This window comes from Gymnogyps californianus, chromosome 4 (assembly GCF_018139145.2).
Source record: "Gymnogyps californianus isolate 813 chromosome 4, ASM1813914v2, whole genome shotgun sequence".
NCBI lineage: Eukaryota > Metazoa > Chordata > Aves > Accipitriformes > Cathartidae > Gymnogyps > Gymnogyps californianus.
This window is the reverse complement of record NC_059474.1, coordinates 81,110,931-81,125,433: the sequence shown is the minus strand read 5'-3', so window position 1 is coordinate 81,125,433 and position 14,503 is coordinate 81,110,931. Positions and strand designations below refer to the sequence as shown.

General features: G+C 37.0%; 1 long non-coding RNA gene across 1 annotated transcript in view; it reads right to left on the bottom strand.

Annotated features, from left to right (window-relative positions):
* The window catches only part of LOC127015592 (uncharacterized), a 152,637-nt gene extending 141,081 nt beyond the window's left edge, over positions 1-11,556 (bottom strand). The window contains exon 1 of the long non-coding RNA XR_007766355.1: positions 11,534-11,556. This is a non-coding gene — a long non-coding RNA (uncharacterized LOC127015592). The remainder of the gene's footprint in view (positions 1-11,533) is intronic.
* Between the last annotated feature and the right edge of the window lie 2,947 nt (positions 11,557-14,503).

Sequence of the window (14,503 nt, the reverse complement as noted above, 5' to 3'; positions counted from 1 at the left end):
TCCCTCTTGCTTGTTAAAGTTTGTCTTTGAAAATAAGTTGTCTGTTTAAAAACATCTTGGCTCTGTCAAGTGGAATGTTTTCCTGAAGAGTAAATCACATCACCTACAGCACCAAAAAAACCACAGAGTTTGTTGTTTTCTAAGCCAAAGTAAATTTCCTGGATAGCTGTACTTCCTGGCAACTGTATGTTAATGATCAAGAACCATCCTCTGAGGACTGTGCTTGGCAGACCATTGCTGAAAGGACATGAGAACTAACATAAATGTAGTCTCACTGAATTTTGTTGCCTAAGTCCACTGGAAGAGAAAATGCATCATGTTGTACAGTTCCTCTCTACAATATGCACAATAAATACACAATATAAATTTGCCAAAATTTCAGACCTTTATGGTCAATTTTTTTTTCCATCAGAGCTACAGCAGAAGTGAAAAGCTTTAATACTGTTCTTGTGAAACAATTATGATGCTATTGTCAGTCCATAGCTGGAAGTGACAAATCCTCTGTACTAGACAGTGCCCACACATTTCCAGATTCATAACGAAACCTTCTCCTTTCCATTACATGGCTATCCAGAGACCTGTTAGATTGGATAGGTGCCATACCGCAATGAACTGCAAGAATATATATATTCTTGTCTGTTAACACTGTTGTAAAGTTTGCTCAGAACTGTAGTGAAACTACATAGTAGAGTTTTGAAGCCAATATCAGAATACAACATAAGTGTCTATATATGAGAAGAGTTGCTGGGAATGTTTAGAGATGTTCAGAAGGTTTAACGTAAAACAGATTTTCACTGGAAAAATGTTCATTCATTTTAAAGTATTTTATGATAACATACTAATATTTTAAAGTTTCTTTCTTAATGGAAGATCATTTATTCACCTAGAATGAATGGAAATTTATCTGACTGTCAGAGGGCAAACTGAGCACAGATTTTCATTCACACTTATACCTACAGCCTGAGACCAGAGGGTTTACAGGTTTTATATGTTTATATACATCAGAAGTCACAAGTAACAAAAGTTTAATTTCACATGCATTTACTGTGCAACTTAAAAGCATTTCAGCAACTCCTATCTACAATTCACAGTTGCAGTTCACTACACAATTACCACAATCATCACACTTGCACGCTGTTTCACAGATGCCTTGAGGTTTGTGTGATAAATCACACCCAATTATAATTTGGAGTCAAGTTTTTGAGGGTTATTTCTAATCAACACTTACAGCACATGATGGGTTGCAAAAGAATTTCTGAGTCACTATCAGTATCATGTCATTACTCGTCACATATCGTAAAGACACTGTTTCATTATCTGCTTTGCTGACTTGACCTGACTTATTCAAGCACCTTTTGCCTCTGTCCCATCTGTTCTGCCAAGAAAGGAGTGATTCTTTCTGATGGCTAATCCGAGAATTAAGATCTGGTGATAGCTCAAAGTTTCATGCTGTGAGGATACACCCTCTTGTATAACTTCAGAAAACGTTTATGAGATCTTTATCCCACAGCAGATAGAAACCAGCCTGTTAGTAATGTTTCTCTTGCTATGTATTTTAAAGACAAGTAACTGCACCACTGCACCTTACTCAAACAGAAGGAGGTACCTACAGCTGTCTTTTGCCCTCCGACATCTGTGCCTGGAAGATATACGGCAATGCAATTTTACATTATTATGGCAGAACTCAGTGAAGTCTTTATGCTAACAATGAATATCTTTGCGTTATACCTTTGTTGCAACAAATAGCTGCAATAGGTGAGTATAGAACTGAGGAGTGTTTTGGCTCCCTATGTTTTAGATGTGTGCAGCACAATAATAAGAACACAGCAACTTTTTTCTTTCATTGTTGATTCTTGATTATACCAGAAACATGGTATCAGTTGGTTCAAGACTGAATGCAGGTTAGGCTGAAAATATTTCTAGAATCAACAGGGTTAAAGCTCTTATTTTAATCTTCATAGTGATATGCCCTTTTCCTGGGTCAAAAAAAAGAGAGGATTTCAAACCCCTTCCTATTTAAAGAAGCTCAAGCTCATATTTTCCTCTCCAAATGCTCAAAAAAGCAGGTCATACCATACTGTAGGACAAGTCTTTCATGATTTATCTGTTAAGATGTAGCACTTAGGTATTTGCATACTCACTGATCCTCAGAAAACTTTTTCCTTAATATTTTTAATGAAATTGAAAGACACCTCTGGTACTTTATAATATGGTGACGATGAGAAGGGAAGGTAGTGTTATTCTGGGAGGGAGAGAGAGATTTTCAACGACCCATTAGTCAGAAGAAGTATTTGATCCAGGCAAGACAGCAAGGTGTGACACCATCTGTTCATCACTGTGGTTGCCAATGATGACGAAATTTTGTTTGAATGTTCAAAAACATTTCTTCTGTTTTGTTAGAAAAACCCTAATTTTTTGTATTTAAGTAGTCAAAATAAAATATTGCTCATTTCATTGGGCTGCATGTATTTATGTTTTGTTCAGTGACCAGAACAAATCAATTAGTTGTGCAGACATAACAATGTTCATACTGTTGAAACCAGGCTGTCATACAGATACAATAAAGCAACTATTCCCAACCTCGTCATGAACATGTGCAGGTCATTTCACAAATTCTTTGATGGCTTGTCCTGACTTCAATGAACTCTCCATGCATAAGCACTGTTGTATTCAGCTGCTTTTAATTCACTGACTTCATATTCATATTCTCCATGATTTATCATTCACGTAGTTCCTTACTTTCTGGTTCTTGGTCATTTCTATCCCTTTATCCTACGACACTTGTTGCTTTTACAATAGGTGGCAGAAGCTGTCTCTCCCCTGACTGCCATCCTTGTCCTTATTTCACATCCTGCTTCTCAACTGTGCACATATTGTTCCTTGGAAGCCACGCTTCTGGTACGTGTCTTTTTGCTGTGGAGATCACAATATCCTTGTATCTTCTTTACTACTTCGTTGTATCAAAAATATACATAAGTCACTTTGCTCAAAAAATCCAAACAGTTGACAGAACAGCAGCTCTCCTCCATCTAGCCCTACTGCAGGCTAATCTGCCTCTAGAGCAGATACATGGCTCCATCGGTACAGTACCACCTGTTTATCTGACTATAATACAGCAATCTTTTATACTTATCATAGATCACTTCTTGGTGATCATTCCATTTGACTTAAGCTTCTGGGAAAAATAAGCAACACAGAGGGGGGATGCAGCCAATTAGTTTCCAGATGTGAACTAGGCTGGAGAGGAGTCTGGGGAAATGCTCTTGAGCCTTATTTTTAGCAAAGGAAAAACAAGAGAGACAGATTTACCACAGAACGCAAGTACTAAAGCAGAAACAGAACCCTATTCCTAGATCTCCTTGCGAGTTTTTACCACTAGATGGTGCTTGCAAAAAGAATCAAACAACAAAAGTCAAAATATCAGCCAAGGTCAACGTGCCAGTACAGAGAGAAAAAAGTACAACAAATCAAACTAGAAGCATATCCCATGCGCCATCAAACTACCAATCCTAAATTTCTGCTATGACTAGGCCACGTTGTGGTTCTGTGACAGAGAAAGGAAGCCTTAACACACACACTGTCATCACAACAGGGAGATGACCAACAACAATGTATTAATAAAATATTCTGGCTCTTAATTGCTTCCAACAAACAATACTGGGGCATGGAGAGAAGAAAATAAACTAGTGCAGCCTCTGGGCAAGCAGATGTCATTTTGAGACCATAGATGTATTACACTGAAAGTGACCTAAAGCCATCTCAGTTACCACCTGTCATATTCCCTCCAAGTATAACACTGGATCACTGGGCTCAGTGGTCTGGGAAAAGATGAAAAAGTTGGTGTTTGTCCTTGTGAACAGACACAAATTAAGACAGCTTTGCTGGTTATTTCCATCATTTAGAACCTCAAACAAACAAACAGTATGAAAAGCTTGGCAATTGCCTTTTGAATGATGTCACATTTGTTTTAAAAAACATCCAACATTACTGTACAGACATACAACTCATCGGGTTGGAAGCTTCAAGTCGTTTTGCCTTGTGCTTTAATCAGGTAATCAGTAGAACATGGCACAGAAAAAATATATACATTTTAATTTCAGCCTTTGCACTGTCTTATTGTTTGTTTAAGCCTGTCCAACTGAGACTCCTTGCACTATACGCCCCTGGTTGCATTCCATTTGAAACAAAGGCATATTTCAGGGAAGTACCTCTCACAAAGAGGTATTGATGAACCAGAAATCAGAGTCTGGACAAATGACCATTTTTCTATAAACACAGCTCTATTGTTTCAGCTTTTCTTCTCCCAGGGAATAAATATTTCATTATTCAAAGCAGTAGCTGAAAAGCAAACGACTCCTCCCGCTTCTACCAATAATCTTCCCCCACTGCTCTAGAGAAATGCAACTCAAGGGTTTCCACGACTCCTCTCTCGCAATATTTGTATTAACTTTTTTACTCTTAACTTGCCCACAAATAAATGACTGTGGAGTTAAAAAAAAAAAAGTAGTTTCCTGCTCCTCTATGACTTAGATCCATGAAAGCCTATGCCTGTTAAGATGTATACAGTGATTTCTGTGATCATTTGCCCACCACACAGTAATTCCAGTTTGCTCTTTGCATTTGCATCATCTGTACTTAACTTTTGGTCATGCCCTGCTACTACCGATGCCTTCATTTTCACTAATCCTGTCTCTGCTTTTTTGGTTTTTATTCCATCCCTCAAACTGCCTCCTCTGCAATGAGTTCCTTCACAAGTGCCTTCTCAGCTGTTTCACAGATATGAAATAAATCAAAGGGAGGAACCACCTCTGTCTTCCCTCCAGCCTTTGCAGATTTCAAGATCTGATCTGAGGTAAGACCATACGATTTAAATTCAGTCTCCAAACACTGTCCTTCTGGGAATCACCGTTTCTGTTCCACATAAACCCCTCTGCACCCAGATTTACAAAATAGGCCCAAGATTTGAGTAGGTGCGGAGGGATATTTGCACACTGTCACCCAAAATCCACACTCAGGTGAAGATGGAAAGAATGCAGATGAACAGCTTCTCTCATGTCCTGCCTCTCAAGAGAAGGCTGAGGGGAGATGATCTTGCTGTCTTCAGCTATCTAATGGGATGGTATAAAGAAGGCGCTGGGCTCTTTTTGGAAGTGCACAGTGATAGTATGAAAGGCAGTGGACACGAAGGTCAACACAGGAAAATCTGATTAGATATCTGGAAAAAACCCATTACCATGAGGGTGGTCAAACACTGGAAAAGGTTGCCCAGATAGGCTGTTGAATCTCCATCCTTGGAAGTGTTCAAAATTCAAGTGGTCAGGCCCTAAGCACCGAAAACTAGTATGATCTGCTCTGGGCAGGAGTGGGACTAGACCTCCAGACATACCTTCCAACCTAAATTATTTTAGGATTCCCATGCTCAAGGATCTCTGTTACTGGCCATAGCTACTCTGGATACACAGAATCTCCAGAACTTTATTCCAAAACTCCTACAGGGGCAACATTAAGCAGCAGACCCCTCTTCTGCACAAGGAAGATTCATTAAGGCTTCCAAATAGTCAAATCCAGACATGACACAGTTCTGTAATGGATTTTGGTACATTTCTTCATTCACAGCACACAAAACCAAAACTCTCAGTTTATAATCATGCGGGGGGGGGGACGGGGGACCGGGGGACGACACACACACCCAACAACTCTCACCACAGAGAAAGGAAAAATTACATTAACTGCAAAGTGATCAAGCTTTGCTATGCCTTACCAATAAAAGAACCAACCTCCCAAAATTGCTGGTAGAACTACAGTGTAAAAGGAGAGATTATTCATTAAATGACAGATTTTCTTCCCTAAACATACACTTTTGATTGGCTGGTGTTCAGTCATTCCTACTAGATTAATAGGATAATGGGACAAATGAAAGTGTAACAGGTCACCGCTCCAAACATCTTAATCCTCTTGCATATATTTAACACAGTCTTGGAATGAAACTAAGAAGATTCAATTTCCCTTAGCAAAACGTGCAATGTATTATTCAAAGTTCCCAAGAGGGCTTTAATATAAACGTACATGGTGAGAGACACTTAATAGCTTCAATTAAATCACTGAAGGTTCAGTAAAGGACAAGGTCCTGCAGAAGAAGAGCGTTCATATGAGGAGGAAAACACAGGAAATGTATCATTATATGATAGCATCAACACAGGACTGCAGAGGAGCTAGATTTCTGTACTGAGAAATGGTGCGTCTGCTCTCCCCTCCATCACAGTTAGGGCCAACACATCTCTGTCGGCACTTATCTATCCATGCTACTATTCCTGTCCAATTTTGGTTTCCCTGGTAGTTCATAAGCACAGATGGGGTTACATAATAATTGACTGTTTCTAAGCAGAGATGTCAGTGTTGGGTAGAAAATAAATTCTTCTCTTATTCCTCATTTCAACCAAAACAAAATAGAGCTCAGATCTAGGTTCTAGATCTTAAAGGACTTCAGATTTAAAGTGTAAGCCTTCACTGCATTCACATTAATAAATCTAGTTCATCTTATTCTCTAAGTAAGGAGCAGAAGATGTATGCTTGTGACTTCTTTAGAAGAAAAAAGATGATATACACTGCATTGCTCTAGCAGGTTTACCAAAAAGAAAACTAAGGTAACTTAATCAAGAATCCTAGCCAGATGCTGTGGCTATGTGATTACAACAATGTTTAATGTAAAGTTATAGGAAAGCAACTGCAATTTCAAGAAAACCTCAAGTATTAATCAGCGTAGGAGATGTAGAGTCATGCTTATTAGAAGTGATTAATGAAATTCTCCATAGGTCATAGATACCAGCAAGATACAAGCTAAATAGTTCCATATCCAGACAACTACATTTGAGAATGTATTAATGGAAAGACAATGCAAAGAAAATAAACTGAGAGGATTAATACCAGACAAATTTCCCCTCCACGAGCGGAAAGGAAAAGATACCTGGAAAATAAAAGCAGATAAAATGCTTATTTGAAAAAGAGGGATAACATTTCAATAATGCAAAATAGTAGTTATTTTCTGCAATAGTTTAAAACTGATTTTCTAGAGTTAGTTTGTACAGAGTATCAGCATCAGTGATACATACATTCTACTTGTTTAAAAATAATTTCCTTGTTCTGTTTAATACTCTTATTTTAATACAGCCTTTTGACATTACGCTGTTCAGAATTACATCAAAACTATTAAATGTATGAAAAGTTCAAAGGTTAGTGCATAGGATATTCTTTAAAAAAATGGACAAAAATAGATATGATTACTCATTTGAGACCTTTAGCCTGCAAGAAGAATGGTAAGTATGCCATCAGTGGGGGGAAAAAAAACCCAACAGATTTCTAGTATCTATAGATATGTTAGGTATATAATTAAAATTTTCAATTATCTTTATAGCTTGTCAGAGTGCTAATTTGTTAAGACTATTATTTTCTCTAGTTTTGAGAGAAATGGATTCTTGATCTTCTTAGAAGTTTCTTTCCCATCCTTCTCCTGGTATTTAGTTTGCCTCCTAAATATAAGGGAAGAACGCTACACTGAAAACTAAATTTATGAGAGCAGTTTGGAGAGAAAATGACTTTCAATTTGCTCTCTGTTCCAAAGCAGATCCCCTACCCTAAATGAATCATTCTATACATCCAGGCCTATAAGCTTTCTGGTTGCTTTAAGCCCAGGGACAGCATAAAATAGGTGGAAGAGGAACAGGGAAAAACCCAACATTTTAGGAAATTGTACCAGATACACTCTTAAAAACAGATAAAGCAGTACAGAATTAATATTTGAATAATTACACACTGTATTTGTAAGAAATTGTAAAGCCACTTGTACAGAAGGGGCAATGTAAGATTACACAGCAGGTATTCCAAAAGTAGTTATAAAAACAAGAGACAGCCTTAGTTGCGAATGGCTGTGGTCTCTAAAACAGATTTTGATGGTGGAATTGCAGAGTATGGATGCATTTCTTAGGTGTGAGTGGAAGAAGTGACACCCACTATGATGCCTGCAGCATGTAGGCATGTGAAGAGGGACTGATATTTGGTGCAAGATGAAAAAAGGCTTCTGCAGCATTCAGAAGAGAGCTTGACAGAATGCTTTTATTATCAGGGCTGCTTAAAAGCAAGGAAGATGGCAAATAGTTCGTAAGATGTACAGGAAGGCACAAAAATGAAATAGGGACAAGGAAATTCTGTGAAGATGCCAATTACTGTAGAAACTGAAGAACAAAAAGGAATAACTTTCTGGAAAGACTACTTCTCTAAATGAAACACAAAGATGTCCTCTGATTTTTAACATGGTGGATGGTGGTGATTTCAGTATGACATTCAAAGAGTCTATCATAATGTTCGCAGAATGAAACACACAGATATACAAGTGAGGAATTTGTTTGGAGTATCTGGCATGAGGATGTGCTGGTGGCTACCCAAACATTGGGAAACAACTTCTTGGTATGTGGTAGGTACATAGAGTGATTTTGGCATGCTTCTCATCACACCCAATGCAAGAGTTGTAACAAGGTTAACAGGCATTACTAGTGAAGGCCCACAGCTGCCGCAAGGAATTTAATACTAGAAGTTACTGACTTATCAAAGTACTGCAGGGTTGTTGAGACATACTTATGGCACTTGAAACACCATGTTCTCCCCATGCTCTGTGGACTTGCATCAGTGGCCACACTTTATTACTTTAGCAGTTTTGATTAATCATGCTGTTGGGTTATTTTATTTCAAATCAGCTGCTGGAAATCACTGTCCCCAACTTCTCCTAGCTTTGTATATAAGCAAGACAGTGTATTTATATTAGTCACCTGGCACTGGAGCTTGAACTCAGGATCTTTGCCCTGTACCCCTTGCAAATGTCCTAAAAAGAACACTGAAGAGTCCTGTTCTGTTTTTTTTTCCTCTCTCAGGTCTTTTAAGTCTCTAATCAGCAATTTAGGATTGAAGGGGACCTCCTGGGTTGAGACTATTATCCTACTATTGCAGGAACTCAGTCCTACAGTATCTTTCATAGACTAATCAAGCTCATCTTAAAAACAGAATACTTTTTTGACAAATGGAAAAGGTACAAAAGGTTACAGTCATTATTAGTTTACCAAGTAGAGCCTCTAAGCATGCATTTAGAGCACTGTCCAAGGAGACAGAAGATGTGTTCAGACATCTAAGGAAGGAAGGACATAAATTCTTTTCTGCAGACTCTAATGCTGTTTAGCAAACTTTTTCAGACTACTGCTTAGTGTCTTCTTTGACTACAAAGACATAACAAAACTGAGCCCAATATGGCCTATTCATCTTATCTTACCTCTGACAAGGCGGGGGGGAGAAGGAAATAAGCATGAGACAGAGAGGAAATGCGGAACTCCATTTAAAAGAGATTAATAACTATTTGTTTTGTCAAGCTTTTGCCACTCTACAATTAAGGCTATGAATACTCTCTTAATAACCATTTATAAAACAGAAAACTGAACACACACATACACACACCATACCACACCCCTGTCAATTATCCCAGTATCGAATGACCAGCTAGCTCTCAGTTCAATTAACTACTTCCTTGAGTCCCTATTGAGGTTCTACATGTTAGCTCTATTCATTACTCTTGCCTTTCAGATGAGGTAAAGAGAACAAACAAGATGCACAGAGCTTTTTGGGTTTGGTGGGTTTTTTTAGTAGGTGTGGTAAGACTGTGCTCTTATTAATGTGAAATGTTGCAAGAACCAAATATAATACAATACTGCTGGAGTAATGCATTTGTTTGTTTTGTTGCCTTTTTTTTTTTTTTAAGTTTACTAAAACATGTTGCTGTTTGACTGAGAGTATCCAAGCACTATTAATTATCTTACTTATGGTCATACACTACTAACCTTTTCTGCTTATACAGGAAAATGACATAAACCACAGCTTACCGTCAGGTATGTTTTAAGTTATAACTGTATCTGCAAGTCTAATCAGTACCTCCTAAAGTCACTTATCAACAAAATGTAAAAACAAAGTACATTCAGGCACCTTGTTGGATTGATTGACTCTCTCTGCAGTAAGATTTTGAACTCAGTACTTGTTATAATACATAGATAATACGGACCAGAAGAACGTCAGTTGGTTCTGAAAAAGCAACTTGCATTGGTTAGGTATAAAATTAGTACTAGCTCCAATCTTTGCTAAGTATTTAAAAGATCTTTCTTTTTTCCTTCCAAAAGGAGACTTTATTGTAGTAGCATTTTGTAATTGCTTCTTCATGTCTAACAAACTAATTGGATTAAGCAAGCCCCATCAGGTAGTAGACTTTGAATACCTTTCAATACTTTAAAATGATAAAAGACTAATCGCCAATATCCATTACATGTTGTCTTCCTCAAGCTTAGAGAGATAAAATTGTAGCCCTTATATTCTTCTAAGAGGGATAAGGATGGCTATAAATGGCATTATTTGCACATGGTTTAGAAACCTGCAAAGTAACAAGTTACATTTGTAAATAATAAAACATTTTTAATTGCAACTAAAAATACAGTCTTGTAATCAGTTTAAATCCACACAGGTAGTTTATGAGTTTATAACAAATCAGCTTGGTCAGAGATTTAACAGTCATCTGGCATTTGAACCTTCATCTGAATGATACCAATGGCTTTTCAATTTTCAGCTCTAATTTCAACTCCCAAAGAATTAAAGAAAACATCATAACTGAAAAGTTTACAGAGAGAAACAATAATAATAAATAAAACATTGTGCATGATTTCTCATGTGCAGATTTTTTTATATACTTAATGACTTTTCTTCTGAAATTGAATTTAAAACAAGCAATTTTGTCAAAACGTGAACACAAATATCCATCTTGCTATTTCTACATTTCTTTTTAAAAGCATAATGAGGAAGTGGTTATTACACAATTCAAAGAGCGACTGAGCGTGCAGTGTCAGAAGAGTAGTATTAGAACCTGAGAATGATACAGAGAATCGCACAGGCTTTGAACTGACTTCAGTGAATCATAGCTAAATGTAGAACAAAAATGAAAACTCACCAGAATAGCTAACATAAACAAAACCCTACTCAATCAACAAATATCTACACCACACCTAGCACTTCTTACCTGCTTATTACATTTCAGCCTAACATCTATACTACCTTAAAACTTTAAAATTCTCAGATATAAACACAGCTTAATTTCCCAGAGCCAAATTTTGTAAAAACACACTCACCTCCATTTACTAACACGAAGAAAACCAAAAAGCATCTTTCTTTAGCTTTTCCAACTACAATCTCATACATAGAACTCTGTTTAAATCAGTACAAAACTAACAAAAAAGGACTCAATTCATGAGTTCATATGCTCTCTAGGTGAGAGTTCTCAACACAAGAAATAGCATATTGGTGAACAAAGTCCCTCTAGGCCACTGCTCACTTTCTCACAGTGGGAAAAGAAAATACCCTTCAGAGACAGCGCAGCCACTTCCTATAATCAATTCCCCTGTTACTCACCCAGGATGTTCAGTTATCGTATTTGGACAGTTACAGGGTAAAACCCTACCTTTAGTGATTGTTTATAGTCTTGTTGCCCATGAAGCTGCTTACTCCCTTTCTGAACCTGCTGAAACAGCCTACCTCTATAACTTCCTGTGGTAATAAAAAAAAATTAAGGTCAGCTGCTTTTCCAGAAGAGCTTCCTCTCATCTCTTTAACCTGTTTTGAGTTTTGATAGTTGCTGCAGTTAATGTCACCTGGTTCTTGGATTACAGGATCTAGTGAGTAACAGCTGTGTATCTATCATCTCTACTCCCTTCATGATTTTGCAGATCTTGACCATATCCTCCCCCAGCTTTTTCCTTTCCACACAGAAAGAGTTCCAGCTTCTTTAGACTCTACTCATAAGGCAGCTGCTCAATCCCCTTAAACACTTTAAGCGCTCCTCCCTGTACCTTCTCTAACCACAGTATGTCCTTTATAACAAGGCACAGGGAAGTGAGATTAATGGTTTTAACACTTTTCTACATTAAAGTGTTCTGACCCTGTGGTCAACACACTCAGGACAAAAACCTCCTCAGAAAGTTACAGTACTGCCCGATAAGGAATAATAAGAGATGAGATCTCACTTACATTTGTTTATAAATGATTCCTTCTTCCTTTCTTAAAATTTCTGCTCAAGGAAATAGAACATTATGTTTTGTAAACACACAGGCTGCACTGAGAGAACAACTGCAGGTGCATCACAGGTTTCTCCTCTAAGAGAAAAACTGATTGAGACGCCCCATATTCTGCTGCTACCCAAATATACATCAGTTAACTAGACATTACCATTTCATGCTTACAAGAGCCACAAAACACAGCGTGATCACACAGTAGTTATTTTCTGTTGGGAACCACCATTCATAGCGGTAATATACAGTTACGGGAGTCACCAATATAGGTAGAATAAATGTCACTTTTGTGTTAGTGTCAATTACGTGAGATAATAAGGCCAACAGTTGCCCACAGCAAAGGCAGACTCTTCTGTATACCTTTATTGTGTTTATGGGGATCTGTGAACAAGGTCACAAGACACGACAAGCAGATTTAGAAGAGATGGTTATCTGATAACACTGCAGTTAAATTAGGTAATATACATTTCACATTATTAGTTACATCTGGCAAATTGGTAAGGCAATAGAACTGAAAACCTTATCTAAATAAATTAGTTCGGCTGCTTATGATCTCATACCAATTAGCAAGCAAAATTAGCTAACTAAGATGAGTTACAAGGAAGGTTATACTTCTACTTTGCTCTGTAGAAACTCTTGAAGTATGTGCAAGTATACTCAAAACAATTGAGGCACTAGGAAAAAAACAGTTAAAGAACTGTATGTGAATCATCATGATCCAGAAATCTACTGGAGAAATTACTCTCTCTTTTGCCAACAGACCAGTGCAAATCAGGAGACAAACACAAGGGACATAATCTTCAATTTAACTTACATACATTGTCCAGTCCAATTAACCAGATTTGAAGAAACGTAAATCTGAAATTAACAGTGTAATATTTCTATATTCTTATGAGTATGATAAAAACTCTAGTGGAAAGAAAATGCAACAGGAAACAGTGCTCTGCAGCTGCTGCACTCTTGCCTTCATCCAACAGAATCAAGTTCTAAGTCCCTCAGAGAAACATTTCATTTCTTGTTCCTCAGTTAGTAAAAATAACTTTGACGACATCGGTGTCCAACTTAAAAGCAAATGAAATAATATGAAGGTATCCCTTTGGACAACAATAGAAGGTTATTAAAAAACACTTCTGAGTGTCTATTAGCCCTGTAAAACTTTAATGAAAATTAAAAATGCTTCATATTTATAGCATTTTGTGAGTTTTCATTATTTTATTTGAATCTGATTTCCTTATCACAATTTGGAATTCCAAGATTCCAAAATTTTTGCAACACAGAATTTCTGTGTTACATTCTAGAATTTACTGGAAAACAAAACTTCCATGTTTCAGTATTGGGCTGTATACCTCATATACTTTAGATTTATAATAACAGCTTAATTAATAATTAATACCTTATATTTACTGTTTCCGCAGCTGGGTTGCTGTAAGTATGCAGCAAGTGACAAATACAACAAACAGTTAAACACAGAAAAAACCCCAAATACTTTGCGTTACACACACTTTTTATTCTGAAAACAATCTACAGTTCACTCGCATCTGTTTAATGATAAAAGAAGTATATGAACATCACTATGTTGTTTATCAAAATAACAAGTCAGGCAATAAAAGATTGGAGCTGTCATGTACAAGACATTGATATTCCAGAGTAAAATACTACTTTATCTGCCAAGACCCCATAATTTGAGTCTCCGGGAGTGCCCAGTATTTCCAAGATATATTAAATTGTGACGCAATGAAACTTGGTATTACATAGTAATAATTGTATCACACAAGTTAATAATTTTGGTTTCAATTACTTTGGAAAATTATTGTGATATGGTACTTTAAAAGGTTTCACCCCAAACTGCACTGTATCTCTGTACTTAAAACCTACATTGAAGGCAAGACAATCAACATTTAGTACATCTGGAGTCTTCTATACCAGGAAACCATTGAAAAGATATTAAACTACAGTCACTATTTGAAGTTGCTTTTCCTGGACTAGTCAAAGAAAACAAATTCATCACAGGATTAGCTGCCTAGAAAACAGTAAACTGAGTGTTCAAGTTTGAAGATACTCTTCCAATCCAAAAGTCAGTCTCTCTGAGAGCAAGTGCTATTGTTACATTAGGTACCATATATTTCAGTACTTCCCTCAAATGAAAAAAGATCATCTTTGTAAGAAATACAAAATTGTTAAATACAAAAATATATGCATATCTGGAGTTCGAAATAAAAACAATTTTACAATAGCATGTAACCATACCAGGCAAAGACAGGACAATACCACGTACTTTGAGTTGAAATATTTGCACCAAAGAAAGATCACTACATCACGTTACAATAAATTTACAATGTTATGAGGAAATCATTAACTCTGAA